Here is a 17089-nt window from a genome sequence, read left to right as displayed (position 1 = left end):
TATTTTGTATGCTTGAATATATCCAAAGAATTGATGTTTCAATATGTACAATTTCTCAGAGTGTTAATCTCATTTATTTTGAAATCACTAAGTATTTTGAGAAGGAAATATTCATGTGATTCTACTCCCATATCACTTGATGCTGTTATGTGTTCTTCCTGGTGTATGTGTGAAATCATGTGGTTTCTTTCTGCTTTAAAGATCTGTGAGCTCTTGTATATTATATGGACTTCACTTATGCACTTTTCCCCATGGAATATTAGATACATTGTAAGGCACACATTTTTTTCTATTAGAGAATTACACTATTGAAAGAATCTCTTAAAATAATTCTTGAGTTTTATAAATGATGTCATCAAAGTTACTTCCTTTTCTGTGCCAGTGTGTTCAGATGAAAACTTTCTGATGGCATGTCCATTTGTGGTTTTGATGTACTTAGTCCACGTGTGTCATGAAAAAAAAAAGTTGAAATCTCTGATTTAAAGTTTTTGTGATGGAAGTAAAATCAGAACAGTGCTGTCTGTATTAGGTTTTCCATAATTAAGAGGAATATTGCAATAGCAGTGACATTGTTGTACTCAGGATTCAGAATTGGCATGAACTCTGCATGTGGAAAGACTACACCTTCCCCAGGCTGCACTGCTGGCTGAACTCAGAAAAATTAATTCTATTTCTTTTGTTTCCTATTTTCTCTTTCTCTCTGGTTTTTCACTTTGTCTTCTAAGCTGCCATTCTTTTTGCAGTGCTTTGACCACAGCATATCAAGCTTTTCTTGTCCCACATTAGTCCCTCAAGCCTGTGTAGCTTCTGCTCAGTTGTTTGGAATTCACTGATGCAATGACATTAGGGTTTGGTGAATATTTTGCTTTATTTTCACTAAGTAGGAAGCTCACCATTCAGGTTCTCATGCTGACGCCTATTGTTTTTAATATGAATATGAACTTTTGGGATACCACAAATTAGCATCTGTGTACTTTTAATGAGAATGATTTTTCTTGTCCTGATACTCATTGGAAACTTTAACAATTTCTCAGTGTTACATCAGTAACTTCTTTATTGGGGTGGGATTAGCCCATGTTAAACAGGTTTTATTCTCACTTTCTTTTTTTTTTTTAAATATATTTTATTGATTTTTTACAGAGAGGAAGGGAGAGAGACAGAGAGTCAGAAACATCGATGAGAGAGAAACATCGATCAGCCGCCCCCTGCACATCTCCCACCGGGGATGTGCCCGCAACCCAGGCACATGCCCCCGACCGGAATCGAACCTGGGACCCCTCAGTCTGCAGGCCGACGCTCCATCCACTGAGCCAAACCGGTTTTGGCGATTCTCACTTTCTTGAATGTAGCCTAATGTTGGTCATTATTTCTAGAGAAACCCCAGAGATTATGGCAGCTTTGCAGTTGAAATCTGTTATTATTTTGGATGCAAAGTTATTTTGTATATTCACAGCCTGACCAGAGGTATGTCCATTGGCATTAGCTGTTCCTGGGGTGTTTTCCACGCCATCACTCTAAGTTCCAGAGACGGCAGGATAGCACAGATTAAAATGAAAGCCCCACATTTATTACTTCACCAGTGTCCAGTGCTGAATTTGTACAAGGTGGTGAACATCAGTTCTTATGCACATGCCACCCAAAGGACTGACAAAATCATTGCAGAGACAAGATGTTCAATATTCTTTTACTTTCTGAAATATGTATGTATATGTATCTGCTGATATTTTGTGATTGGGACTCATTTGGACCAGGGGCTTTATTAATTTGTTCTGTTATAGGACATAGTATGGGATCCAGATCATTCATAGAATTCCATCCCATCTGGACAATAGTTCCATATTCTGATACTGTAGTGTGCAATGTTGTGGATGTGTATTGATACAAAATACACATAAAATTTTTTTTTCATGTGGCCATTAGGAAAATAGATGCAGCAGACACTGTCCCTTGGGTTAGAGGGCATTCTGTCTTCATTTTGTCCAGAATGCATATTCTTCCACTTTGGGGTGAAAAACTTTAAATCAGAGATTTCAACATTTTTTTTCTTTCCATGACACACGTGGACTAAGTACTGAAACTCAGTGGTCCACCAAAATACATAACTTGACAGTCTGCTAAAAAAAAAAGTCTGATTTTGATCCATGCACACCACACAGCTATTGCTGTGTTGGCTGTTGTAACCTATTTTATTCGACTATCTATGGGTAATGTAGTCTTTGCTTATTGACTAAAAAGTCACTGTTGCTTGTTTTAAAAATTCTTGCAGCACATGAGTTTACCTGTGTGACACCCCGGTTGAAAAATCACAGCTGTAAACATATAAAATCCATCTTGTCTAATGTCATTTAAGATCACTTTTTTTCTTATTGATTTATTTCTCTGGGAGATCTACTCATTGATGTCAATGGGAAGTTAAAGTCCTCTCCTACGATTGTATTAACTTGAAAATGCCAATAACTATAAACCTATCAATAATCACAATATAAATGGTTTCACTGCTTCAACCAGAAGACACAGGGTATCTGAATGGATAGGGAAAGATGATCTTTACATATGCTGTCTACATGGCACCCACTTCAGATGAAAAACACAGCATGAAAGTAAAGGGTTGGAAAAAGGTTATTTCAGCTCTGCCTTTGGGCCCCAAAGAAACTACTTTGCAGAGAATGTTGCTCTAGTGAGAGCTCTAATCTTGGACAGTGTACATTTAATAGGCATGAGAAAAACCATGCTCAGAGTTAGCTGACCCATGTGGAAGCGCTGCTTTTTAGTGAAGTCTGCACATAAACTGTTTCAATGCCCAGAAAGTTGTGGAAGGAGCGGGAGCAGGTCAGAGCAGGCCTGCTGTGAGTCTTGGGCAAAGATGCATCTCTTTTATGTGAACCACTTAATTGATGGCTTTACAGTCTCTTTATAAAATTTGGAAATCCAATACAGGACAAAACTCTCTGCCTTTGGAGGTTAAAACAAGTGATTTCATGGAAATCAAATTTTTAAAATGCTGTGGTTGCAATCCTAATGTTAGATAAAACATACTTTGAAAGAGAGGCCATAATAATGGAGGGATAATTCCTAATGCTAAAGGGATCAACTTATCAAGAGGATAAAACCTTGTAAACATTTGTGGATGCAAAGTAGGAGGACCTGAGTATATAAAGCAAATATTGGTGCACATGGAGGCAGAAATTTGTCTTTCCCCCTGGGATCTTTGTATTTTGTTTGTTGACTTGGGGAAATAGGGATACAGATGCTTCAAGACCTGTGACTTAAAATCACATTTTCTCATCCGATAGACTGTATTTTCCCTATGTTGCTAGAGTCTTTGAATGCACAGAGCATACTTTTTAAAAATATATTTTATTGATTTTTTACAAAGAGGAAGGGAGAGGGGTAGAGAGAAACATCGAACAGCCGCCTCCTGCACACCCCCTACTGGGGACGTGCCTGCTACCAAGGTACATGCCCTTGACTGGAATCGAACCTGGGACCCTTCAGTCTGCAGCCTGACCCTCTACCCGCTGAGCCAAATAGAGCCAAACCATTCAGGGCCAGAGCATACATTTTGATGATGAGGTATTTAACCTTTCTCTGTTTTTGTGTTGTTGTCGTCATATCTCAAACTGTTGTAAAATCCTAGATCATGAAGAATTAACCCTATGTTTTTATGTCAGAGTTCTTACATTTAGCTCACATATGGCTTCTATATTTTGGATAAATCATAACCATTTTTATTGCAGTCACCTGCTCAATGAGAGTCCCCAGCTGAACACCAAGGTTTTTTGTGAGAAGGATGTGCAGAGAATAACAAATACTCACTGTTCAAAAGTCACATTCATGATGCATTTTAACACTAATTTTGTCAGTTAAGACACCTCTTTGAACCTTAGTTCTATATGTGAACTTTCCATTTTGTTACCAGTTATTAATCCTTCTGAGTCCGAAACATCCTAATTCTATTCTGTAACCTCAGATGCATTCATAAAATCAGGCAAAGGTGTTTCTTCTATCAGTGTTGTTTTTTCCCATAGATTCCTGGGGATTTGTGCACATTAATATATCACTTCATATGTAGTCTCTTTGTTCCTGGTTTGTATTGAGCTGTCAGGGCATCATCCAGATGAGGCCCCTGAGCAATCCTTACTGACCGACCTGGCTGATAGTCCGGAGCCTACTTGCAGGCTCTATCCATGTGTGAATAGACACCCCTTCTCAACGTGAGCCCCTCACCAAAGCCTGTGGCTGAGTTCCACATTACTGCCTCATATAGAGACGTGTGGTAAGGATGTTAATTTCCTTATGTGAACATAAAAGGAAACAGGAAACCTAGCTTTCAAGTTTTTAGTGGCATCATTTAAACCCAAAATAATTTTAAACTTGAAATAAACAACCTAATATTATTCTGTTTCCTGTGGAAGTTCTGGAGATTGTGCTGGTGGAGTTTGCATCAACCTGGTCACATGTATGTTCCACCGACATTTCTAAAAGCTCATTTCCAATACAGGGCCTCCAGGTTTTCTCAAATAATAGGAGTTTTGAAAAATTTAAATTATTTTTATCCTAATATTTTAATAAGATTTTATTATACTTTTGTTAATTAAAAAAATTTTTTTAGTCATTACAGAGAGGAATGGAGAGGGAGAGATTGAAACATCAGTGGTGAGAGAGAATCATGGATCCCCTGCCTCCTGCATACCCCACACTGGCATGTAGCCCTCAACCAGAGCACGTGCCCTGAGCAGGAATGGAACCCCAACTTCTGGTTCATAGTCCTATGCTCAACCACTGAGCAACACTGTCTGGGCAGGTTTTATTATTTTTAATAATTAAGTGCTTATGCTGAGATAGATTGAAAGTTTGGAAAATACATTGCTTTTGGACAACAACAAAAAAAAGAAGCTCCCAGGACTTCAGCTTACTCCCAGAATTCCTACTCAATATGCAGAGAATGTCCTGCTGTTTGTCTATAGATGGAATCTTTTTCAATGAAACATACTTCACACTAGATGTTCACTAACATATTGTGGTAAAAATTATTGTGGGTATAAAGGGAGATGTAATTATTGGGTATTTGATAAATGGTCTTACTTTGTTTTAGGCTTACATTACAGAGAATGTGCCACCACACAAAATGTTGTAGAATTAATGATTCCTTTGTTGTTTATTTTTGACCCCTGGATGTGCCCCTATCTGGACTAAAACCCTCAATCCTGGCAAATTGGGATGATGCTCTAACCAGCAAAGTTACTTCTTGGCCAGGACAAAATTAATGAATCTTTTTGTTGTGAATCCTCACCTGAATATTTTTCCATTGATTTTTAGAGAGACTGAAAGGAAGGGGGACAGACAGAAAGAAATATCTTGCCGAAACCGGTTTGGCTCAGTGGATAGAGCGTCGGCCTGCAGACTGAAAGGTCCCAGGTTCGATTCCGGTCAAGGGCATGTACCTGGGTTGCGGGCATATCCCCAGTAGGAGATGTGCAGGAGGCAGCTGATCGATGTTTCTAACTCTCTATCTCTCTCCCTTCCTCTCTGTAAAAAATCAATAAAATATATTTTAAAAAAAAGAAAAAAAAAAAAAAGAAACATCTTTGTGGGAGAGACTCATAGATTGGTAGCCTCCTGCAAGGGCCAGGGATGCACCCTGCAAGGTGGGTACGTCCCTTTTACTGGAATCATAGCCAGGACTCAGTCCATGAGCCAGTGCTGTATCCACTGAGCGACACTGGCTGGGGCCAGAATTAATGATTCTTGAGCTAAAACTATGTCTTAGTGTCTCCAGTGTTTATATTTGGCAGGTTTGTTACCCATACGTAACAGATCATTCAGAAATAGAAAACAAAACAATAACTGGAGAATTCAGGAGTCAGGGGACGATCAAATAGGTTATAATCCTATATATGCTACATGTCCAACCATTCGTTTAACCATTTGACTGATAGCTATGATGTGCACTGACCATCAAGGGGCAGACACTCTGACTAGTAAGGTTAGCTTGGTGCTGCGGTCCAGCTGATCAGAACTGGGCAAGATGGGCCAGACACGCCCTTTAGCCCTCCCCCATCTCTCCCAGGCCCTGATTGTGCACCAGTGGGGTCCCTCTATCTGGCCTGCACCCTCTTACAATTCGGGACTCCTTGGGGGATATAGGAGAGCCGGTCACGGCTTGATCCCCACAGGCCAGGCGGAGGGACCCCACCAGTGCACCAAGCCTCTAGTAATATAAGTAAACATGTGGCCTGGCCTGTGTAACTTGGTGGATGAGCATTGACCTGTGAACCAGGAGGTCGGGTTAGATTCCTGGTCAGGACACATGCCTGGGTTTCCCCTTCAGTTCCAACAGGGGGCATGCAGGAGTCTGTGGAACATTGATTCTCTTTCATCATTGATGTTTCCCCCTACCTCTCTGAAATCAATAAAATATTCAAAAAATAAATGTAGTCTCTCTTTCTTTAAAATCCTTATCTAAGGATATTTTTTCCATTGATCTTAGAGAGAGTGGGAGGGATAGTGGGTAGAGAGACAGAAACATTGATATGAGAGAGACACATCAATTGGTTGCCTCCCTCAGGCACACAGGGCAGGCTGGAGACCAAACCTTCCACCCAGGTACCAGACCTGACTGGGAATCAAATCTGTGACCTTTTGGTGGGAGGGACGACACTCTAACCCACTAAGCCACACCTGCTGAGCTGTAGATTCTCTTTGAAAGGACATATAATAAATTTGAAGTTACATTATATGAGATATGACTGACAAATATATCACCATGTAAGGAAGTTTATCTCAAAGGTCTTTCTAACCCTGTCCCATTTGGCTCATTTATTTGCCTGTAGTGCCCTCCACCAAAAGGTTGCAGGTTTGATTCCTGGTCCCACAAATGCCTGAATTGAGGGTGTGATTCCAAATATCAGGACATGTTAGGGAGGCAACCAATGGATGTTTGTCTTGCACATGGATGTTTCTCTCCATCTCTGCCTTCCTCTCTAAGGAATTCAGTTTTAAAAAGTCTTAAAAAATATCTTCAAAGCAAGGTATTTTCCAGCTTCCTGAGGCCCCAGACAGCTGCCCTGCCAGCTGGAGGCACCTGCATCTATTAGCCTAAGTCAGGGGTCCTCAAACTTTTTAAACAGGAGGCCAGTTCACTGTCCCTCAGACTGTTGGAGGGCTGGACTATAGTTTTAAAAAAAACTGTGAACAAATTCCTATGCACACTGCACATATCTTATTTTGAAGTAAAAAAACAAAACTTCAAAAAAAAGGCTCTCCTAACTTCAAAAAAAAAAGGCCCTACTAACTGCAAAATAAAAAAAAAAAATAGACCTCCTAACTTCAAAAAAAAAAAAAAAATCCTAACTTGTTCTTACCTCGGTCCTCAGGCAGCAGCAGGCTCTGCACAGGCAAGCTCGTGACTCTTCTGATCACACCGGAAACTGAGAGGAGGAGTCCAGAGACAGAGAAAAGGAGGGGAGTCAGAGAGTGCAGCGTGCATTCCACACATGCGCACTCAGGGTCCAGGACCCAGGACAAGTCGGCTGCTAAGCAACAGGCAGTGGCGGCAAAAACACCGGGTGGGCCAGATAAACATTTTCGGCGGGCCGCATGTGGCCTCCAGGCCATAGTTTGAGGACCCCTGGCCTGAGTGAAAGCAGCGAAGAAAGGCTCAGCCACCCAGGAATTACGTGCAATGGAGAATTTTGCTTAATTTAAGCCACTGAACTTTGGGTGTTTTATTTCACAACAAAGACGAGTTGTAAGAGAAAAGAGTTCCTGAGATTGAGGTGCTCAGTAATAAAAACCTAACGCGTGTGACATGGTCCTGGGACTGACTAGTGCAGTGGTCGGTAAATCAGCAATGTTTATTTTTCATGTGTTTATTTTGGAATAAGTGTTATATTCAAACGCTTGATGAAATAATAACAGGTGTGTAGTGAAAAAACAGTATTCAAGGTAATTTAATTCAAGAATGCCTTCCCAAACACAAAGACTTCAAAGTCCAAAACTTACAACTAAAAAAGTTTATCCCTTGAAAAATACATGAATTAAAATCTGTTTCCCACTGTGTTGGATGGGACCTTATCTCATTAGGTGCCTAACCATGAATGGATATCTGGGTCTGTCTCTGACACCCCCATCCACCTGCTTCCCTAACTCAAGCTGCCTCTCCCTTCAGATGGGAAGACAGGGAGGGGCTGAGAGAGCAGGCTGCCCTCTCCTCCCCATCACTGAGGGTTTAAGGATCCAGGCAAATCAGAGGCAGACAGTTTCTGATTTCAACCCCTGGGTGAAACCATGTCCCACGTGGTTCTGGGTTCAGGATCTGGAAAAGGGCCACCCGCAAATGGCAGAAATGAGACAAGAAATAATAATTTGGAAATATTGGGGGCCAGGCAAAAGTCCAACTCAAGGGGAAGGACTCCCACTGGTGCCCAGGCCTTGCCAAACTTTTATTCAATTTTGGATAAAAATATAGCCCTTAGTCAGGCAGGCAATTCTGGTAACTTTAAGACAGACTATCTTTTTTTTTTTTTTTAATATATTTCTTTATTGATTTCAGAGAGGAAGGGAGAAAGAGAGATAGAAATATCAATGATGAGAGAGGATCATTGATTGGCTGCCTCCTGCACACCCCCCACTAGGGATGGAGCCTGCAACCCAGGCATGTGCCCTTGGCCAGAATCGAACCCGGGACCCTTCAGTCCGCAGGCCAATGCTCTATCCACTGAGCCAAGCCGGTTAGGGAAAGACAGACTATCTTTTTTTTTTTTTTTTTTTAATATATTTTATTGATTTTTCACAGAGAGGAAGGGAGAGAGACAGAGAGCTAGAAACATCGATGAGAGAAAAACATCGATCAGCTGCCTCCTGCACATCTCCCACTGGGGATGTGCCCGGAACCCAGGCACACGCCCCTGACCGGAATCGAACCCGGGACCCCTCAGTCCGCAGGCCGACGCTCTATCCACTGAGCCAAACCGGCTTCGGCAAGACAGACTATCTTAAAGGTCAGTAATATAAGTAAAGATTTACTCTCAGACTATTTGGTCAGGAAATTGCTTGAGCTACCATTGTCTCAACTAACCCATCAGTGCATACCTCAGGCCCTTGCCAGGGCTCAAGGTTCACCAGCTTTTAGGGCTCCTTTTTTACACTTATCTGATAGTGAAGACAATGGATAGCTTCCAACAAAACCCAAGCTGCCCGCCTTTTGAATTCCCTGTAACTTCACTGTAATAATGTGCCCCCGGCTTGTGAAGATCCCGGGAAAGACCCCTCCCTGGGACACCTGCAGCTGAAGGGCAGACCAGCCAGTAGCTCTAAGCACAGCCTCTGGGAGCTGGGAAACTGCTGTGTGAATTCCAGGTTCCTCCTCCCTCTTGATGCTTTTGCCACAGCTGCCATTTACTCGCTAGCACCCTAATAAAGGAACAGCCCCTCTATCTGGGGTGCCTTGTGCCATCAGAGGGCACCTGGCCCTTTCCTCCCTTTAAAGAAGTAAAATAAACGCCCTCCCTCTGCTCCTGTCTCTTCTCTCCCTTGTGAATTCTTTCGCAGCCGCGTCCCCAGCCAAAACCCTGACAATGACGTGGGAAACTCCCCCAGGAAGGGCTGTCCCTGTGGGAGGAGGTGCGGGGACCCGGGGCTGCCCCCTCGCTCCTGCCCCGCCCTCCCTCCCTCCCTCTGTCCCTGCACAGGCCTGGCCGCCGGGCTCGGCCCCGCCCCCATCGCGGAGTCGCTCGCTCTGGCCCCGCCCACCCCGCAGGGAGGCGCATGCGCAGTTCCTTGCAGACGCGGAAGCGGCTGTGGAGGGGAAGGTGGCGGTTCCCTCTGAGGAGGGTGTTTGTCTTTAAAGCTGACGCTCCCCGCCCCCCTCCCCGCAGGGAAGGCTGAGGGCGCTGCGGGCGCTGAAGTCCTTGTTGGGGTCCCCGCCCCGGAGCCGCTCTCAGCGGTGAGTCCGCGTCCCGGGAGGCTGCGCGGTGCGGGCGCCACGTTCCTTTGGGAGGAAACGGAGGCCCCGGCCCGGGGTCTCTCCGCCTGTGGCTGTGGCCACCGCCTGCCGCGTGGTTTTCCCGCTGAAAACCGTTCCCGGGGCCGCCGGTCCTCCCCGCGGGGCTGAGAGTCTGGGTCAGGGGGTTCCCGCCCTTTGCGGCCCTCCCCCCGCCCGGCGCTTTCCGCCCAAAGAGCCCGGATGGCTCCCGGCCTGGGGTTCTGCACCCCCGTCCTAGGCCCACCCCCGTTTACTAAGGGGTCTGCCTGCCCGGGGAGCACAGTGTCCATGGGGAGGCTCAGGGGGAAGGACGCGGTGTCCCCTGAAGAGGCGACCTGCCCGCAGGGAGGGGCTTTGTGGGCGCGGTGACTGCGGGGGGCGGGGCCCAGGCCGGGGGGTCAGGAGAGGGAGTGAGAGACAGACACGTGGGCGGGAGAGAGGGCAGCGAGGGCTCCACAGAGAGGGGCCCATAGGGGGTGTGTGTGTGTGGGGGGAGAAAGAGACAGATCCACAGACAGAAATACATGTAGTGGGAGGAGGGGAACCCTAATGTGAATGAGAGGGAGCTGATGGGGTGTGGATGGTTAAGTTGTGGTATTTCGGCTTGTGTGTTGATATGGTTAATTTAACAACTGAGTTATTGAAGCAGATTTGACTGAGACGTATAAATCTCCAGTTTACAAGGTTTGCCAAATGTATACTTATTTGCTTCCATTTGCAAACCTTATTCACACGGAGGGAGAGACTGGTATGTTCCTGATGGGCCCCTTGTCCTTTGCAGGGATGGCAAGAAGGAGGTGACCTGGGAAAGGAATGACTGAGTCTGCCCCCACAGGATGGTTTATAAGGAATGTTAGAAGGATCAATCTTTTCTTCTCTCCCATGGATTTCTGACATTGTATTCATGTTAATAGTCATTAACTGCTGAAATAAGCATTGGTGGCATCTCACAAGCAGCTCTTATTCTTTTCTTAATGTAAGGTAGTCTCCACATTTTCACATCTTTAAACCTAGATATCATTACATTAAAAAAAAAATCACCACCCTAATTGTTTTTGTGGGTTTTTTTTGTTTGTTTGTTTGTTTGTTTTTCTTCTTGCACCGTTGCAGAGGTACTGCAATACCACCTTGATGCGTGGATAGAGCATCAGCCTGCAGACTGAAGTGTCCCAGGTTTGATTCTGGTCAAGGGCTTTTGTACCTTAGTTGCGGGCACATCCCCAGATTAGCTCTATAATAAAGACTCTCTTATATACCCACAGCTTCTCATGGCTTCTCCTTCTGCCGGTTGGTGTTCAAGAAGTTCCAGCCCCTGGCAGAGGAGCTCGAACCCCACACTTGTTGTAGTTGAGCTGAGAGTAAAGGAGGAACTTAGAGTAAGTTGCCAACAGTTGGTGCAGTGAGCAGGGTTCAAGGTGGAACTTGCTCTCACAATTAGCACTATGAGCAGGATTTAGGAGTAAGCAATTCTGGAGAAATGGATCCTACTCTGGCACATGGCGTCATCCAGCAGAATTCAGAAGAATATATGGACTCAGAGCAGCTGTGCTGTGACACATCACACTACCCAGAGGTCTCAGGCATGCTGGGGCTGAGGTGTTACCCAGCGCTACTGAAATCAGCTCTGCGGGAGCCTCGCCGGCCTCAGGAGTGAACTGGTTAAAGGTGGCATAGCATGGGCCTCAGAGTAGGCTTTTTTTGGGGGGACGTAAGGGGTGCTCTGTTGCGTTTGGTGTTTCAGGAAATCAGCACATGCTCTGGTTGCTGTAGGAGTTTGTGGAAGTCTTTGGAAGGACAGACACATGAAGACAAATTAAAACACTTCACATGTAGGGGCTCAATGTTTCTGAGTCTCTCCTGTGACAAATGCAGGATGGGGTGGCCTTTTCCTCATTTCCAGGTTCTCCTCACTGTGGGTGTGAGGTGAGCTGATGAACAGGCTGTGCAGATGCCTTTGAAGGTACATTCTGTGACTCCTCAACATATTGTCACCTGAGAAAACATCCCAGGACCAGGATCAGTAGCCGGGACCAGATGGCTGCTTCTCAGGTAAAAGATGTGTCCTGGGTCAGAGACTATATTAGCTTTTAAACTAATATCTTCGGATTTGTTTCTCTACTGTTGATGTTTTGCCTTGCTAGGTTGTTTCCCTTATTTCTTTCCTATTTGCTTGTGATAGTCAATGTCATCAGTTGCTATATTTCCCTCTCTTGTTCTTTTTTTTTTTAAATACATTTTATTGATTTTTACAGAGAGGAAGGGAGAAGGATAGAGTGTTAGAAACATCGATGAGAGAGAAACATCGATCAGCTGCCTCCTGCACACCTCCTACTGGGGATGTGCCCGCAACCAAGGTACATGCCCTTGACCGGAATCGAACCTGGGACCCTTCAGTCTGCAGGCTGACGCTCTATCCACTGAGCCAAACCGGTCAGGGCATCCCTCTCTTGTTCTTGAAGTATATTTTTATTGATTGCTAAAAGGAAAAGAGAGAGAGTGGAGGATAGTAACATGAATGATGAGAGAATCATTGATTGGCTGCATTCTGCACACCCCACATTGAGATCAATCTGGCAACCTGGGTATTTGTCCTGACCAGTGACCTTTTGGTTACTGGGTCAGTGCTCAACCACTGAGGCACACCCACTGGGCCAGGCAGATGATCTTGTTCTAAGATTACCCATAGTAAGTTTTCAAATAGGATTGTGGCTTCTATATGTTCTATTCCATGAGAACTGTAAAGTCCTTTAACAGACCCCTTGAGATCAAAGTTATACATATTAATTTTTCCTGTGTTTTCATTTTCCATGTATTCAGACATATGGCACGTGATCCGGTAACATTGGTATCACAAGTAAAAAATGAGCTTGTAACGCAAGTGGAAACAGAGACCTCATCTCAAAATGTGCATCAGTATCTGTATTTTCAGAAAACTGCAGTTGTTTTTTGTGTTACACTTGAAGTGCTTATATTTCAGACTTATCTTGACATTTCCTGCTGAGAAATATACACTACTGACCCTTAATGATGCAAATACAGCACTCAGAAATCCATATACCTGTGTCCACGCCTTAATTTTAAATTTATTTTCCTGAAAAGCGAAATCTGTACCATGGATTGTTGGCCAGGTGTCATCCTCATTTGTCAGTGTTCGAAAACACATCAGACAATGTTACGAGGGCAAAGTGATCGTATTGGATGATTCAAGATACACCCCTAGGTCCAAACCTCTTCTCCTAACACTGTTTTCATATTGAGTGACATTAAGGACTCTACTGGTGGCCTCTTGGTAAATGAATCTTTTCTTTCAGGGACTGCTGACCTTCAGGGATGTGGCCATAGATTTCTCTCAGGAGGAGTGGGAATGCCTGGACCCAGCTCAGCAGAAATTGTACCTGGATGTGATGTTGGAGAACTACAGCAACCTGGCCTCCGTGGGTGAGGATGAGTTCTTACCCGAATTCCTATGCAGGGGTTTTGTTCCTTTTATTATTTTAACTAGTGGCCCGGTACGCGAATTTGTGCAACAGTGGGGTCCCTTGGCCTGTCTTGCATGATCAGGCCGAAACCGGCTTTCTGACATCCCCCAAGAGATCCCGTATTGCAGGATGTCACAGGCCCGCCTCGATACCCAACTGGTGCATGAACAGGGCCAATGAAAGACGTGGGAGGTTGACTAGCCGGGAGGGACCATGGGAGTGCTCCAGGGTGTGTCTGCCCCTCTTGCTCAGTCCTAATCAGCTGGAGGGCAGCAGCAAGGTAACCTACTGGTCAGAATGTCTGCCCCCTGGTGGTCAGTGCATGTCATAGCGAGCAGTTGAACTGCCTTAGCATTATCATTAACATACTATGCTTTTTTTGTTGTTGTTGTTTGTTTTTAAATATATTTTATAGATTTTTCACAGAGAGGAAGGGAGAGAGATAGAGAGTCAGAAACATCAATGAGAGAGAAACATCGATCAGCTGCCTCCTGCACACTCCCCACTGGGGATGTGCCCGCAACCAAAGTACATGCCCTTGACCGGAATTGAACCCGAGACCCTTGAGTCCGCAGGCCAACGCTCTATCCACTGAGCCAAACCGGTTACAGCTAGTACGCTTTGATTGGTTGAACGGCCAACTGGTCGACCAGACACTTAGCATATTAGGCTTTTATTGTATAGGATATCTTTAGGGGGCTTCTGCTTTCTAGGGTAGATTCTTACTCTCTGTGTTGTATATCTGATCTCTCAAAACTTCCATCTTGCAGAAATCTCTCATTATGTATTAAACCACTACTTTCTCATTTGCTTTAAAAGGAAGGCTTACTTGTAACTACCTTTTTTTTTTTTTTTTTTTTATAACGTGGACTACATTAGATTACTCACCTGAGGGAAATCCTGTAGTATCTAGCTCGTTGTGACTTGTGTGTCTCAGTGAAAAAGTGTCATCAGTGTTTCCCTTTGTGGTATCAGGTAATAATACCTCTTCTTATTTTTTAGCAAGATAATATTGCATCACATATATACAATAAGTTTTATTCATTCATTCAACTATCCATGGACATTTGAGTTGCTTCCATCAAATGTAGGCTCTTCTGAATAACATTGTAATGGATGCAGGTGTGTAAATGTCTCTTGCAGATCCTCCATGAATATTTTTCGATATATACCTAGAAGTAGTATGGCAGCCAGTAGTATTTTACACTTTATAGTATGCAAATCATGCACCTTCTACATGAAATAAACTATTAATTATTTCATTTCTCTTTATGCTGTTATTCATGTAATTACACACTTAATTTGTTATTTTGTACTAATTTCTGGTACGGTACAGGAACACAGTTAACTTTGAGGGTTGGGTTTATATACCATGTTTTGAGAAATTCATTGGATTTACATATATATTTTTTAATATGTTTTATTGATTTTTTACAGAGAGGAAGGGAGAGGGATAGAGAGTTAGAAATACGGATGAGAGAGAAACATCGATCAGCTGCCTCCAGCACACCTTCTATTGGGGATGTGCCCGCAACCAAGGTACATGCCCTTGACTGGAATCGAACCTGGGACCTTTGAGTCCGAAGGCCGACGCACTATCCACTGAGCCAAACCGGTTAGGGCTACATATATTTTTAGAAATGTGATTTGCAATACACAATTCTGTCACCCCTTAACAGAGATCATTTTATTACAGTATTTTCTATTTTTGTTGTGACCATGGGAGCTACTTAAAACATTTTTTAAATATATTTCTTTATTGATTTAAGAGAGGAGAGCGAGGGAGGAAGAGATAGAAACATCAATGATGAGAGTGTCATTGATTGGCTTCCTTCTGCATGGCCCCTACTGGGGACCAAGCCCACAGCCTGGGCATGTGCCCTTGTCTAGAATCGAACCTGGGACCTTTCAGTCCGCAGGCCGACACTCTATCCACTGCACCAAACTGGCTAGGGCTACTTAAAATATTTTAAGGCTATAACAATATACTTTAAACTCAGTATGCCAATTGCATACAAAACTGTGCTACTTGCCATCTCTTCCCCTGTACCCACTAAAGTTATTGATATCACATACTCTTTTAGTTGTATGTCTTATAGCAGAGATTTAAGATTTCATTCCTTTTATTTATTTTTAAAATATTTTTCTAGAAGTCATTTTTTCATATGCTTTTACAATTGTATTCTGGGATTCATGATATTATATTTTTTTATCTGTTCTTATATTTATATTGTATTCTACTTAGAATTCAGTGAGCTGCTTGTATTTGAATGTCTCTTTCTCCAATTGTCCTGATCTTCAACTGTTAATTTTTTTGTATAAGCTGCCCAATCCTTTTCACTATTCTGTCTTTATGGAGTCCCCTTGTAGGTTGATTTGTTAGTGTCTTAGGAGTCCATTGGGTTCCCTTCATATTTTCACATATTTGCTAGCTTCCCTGAATCAAAATTTTTAATAAATTATGTACAAATTCTTTGATTTTTTATTTTGATTTTTTAAATAGTCTTTATTGATTTCAGAGAGGAAAGGACGGGGAGAGATAGAAACATCAATGAAGAGAGAGAATCCTCGATCAGCTGCATCCTGGACGATTGGGGATTGAGACTTTAACCAGGCCTGGGCCACGACCTGGAACCAAACCGTGACCTCTTGGTTCATAGGTCGAAGCTCAATCACTGAGCTACTCCTGCCAGGCCGATTCTTTGATTTTTCAAGTTGATAACATCTTTCATTGATGATTCCACTGTACTTTTTATTTAAATTTCTTTTATTTTGATTTTTTTTATAGAGAGGAAGGTAGAGGGATAGAGAGTTAGAAACATCGATCAGCTGCCTCCTGCACACCTCCTAATGGGGATGTGCCCACAATCAAGGTACATGCCCTTGACTGGAATCGAACCTGGGACCTTTCAGTCCGCAGCCGATGCTCTATCCACTGAGCCAAACCGGTTAGGGCTCTACAGTACTTTTTAATTTGGGCATTATGTTTTTCAATTTCCCATTTCCGTGTGGTGTTTGTAAAATACTTTATTTCTCATTGTATTTTTTATTTTGGTTATAATATTTTGTTGATTTTATATAGTCTTTTTTTTCTAGGTTTTGGTTTTAAGATATACATTTTTCATTTTTCTTCAGGGAATTAATATATTTCCATTAATGTATTGCCCGTTTGATTACATTTATTTTGTGTTTCTGATGGGCTCCTTTTCTCTTTCTTTGCATGACTTGATATCTGTTGAGATTCAGGAATTGTAAATAAGCAGGCTTTTGAGTATGTTTTCTATAGGAGGAAACAAATAATAACCATCTGTGGAACAAAGTGTACTTTGGGTCTGTGAATGATCCACGTCCTACGTGGTTCAGGGTTCGGGCTCTGGAGAAGGGCAGCGTGAAAATGACAGAGATGAGACAGGAAATAATACTTTGGAAATTGGGGGGCCAGGCCGGACCCCAACTCTAGTGGGAGGACTCCACTTGTGCTCAGGACTTGCCATCCTTCTATTCAGTTTGGGATACTCCTATAGCCCTTAGGCAGGCAATTTCCAGTAATAGACTATCTTATCAGTAAGGATTTACATGACTATCTGGTCTGGAAGTTACTTCAGCTACCATTGTCTCAACAAAA

This window comes from Myotis nattereri, assembly GCF_964212035.1.
Source record: "Myotis nattereri genome assembly, chromosome: 15".
Lineage (NCBI taxonomy): Eukaryota > Metazoa > Chordata > Mammalia > Chiroptera > Vespertilionidae > Myotis > Myotis nattereri.
Note: the sequence above shows the minus strand (reverse complement) of the source record.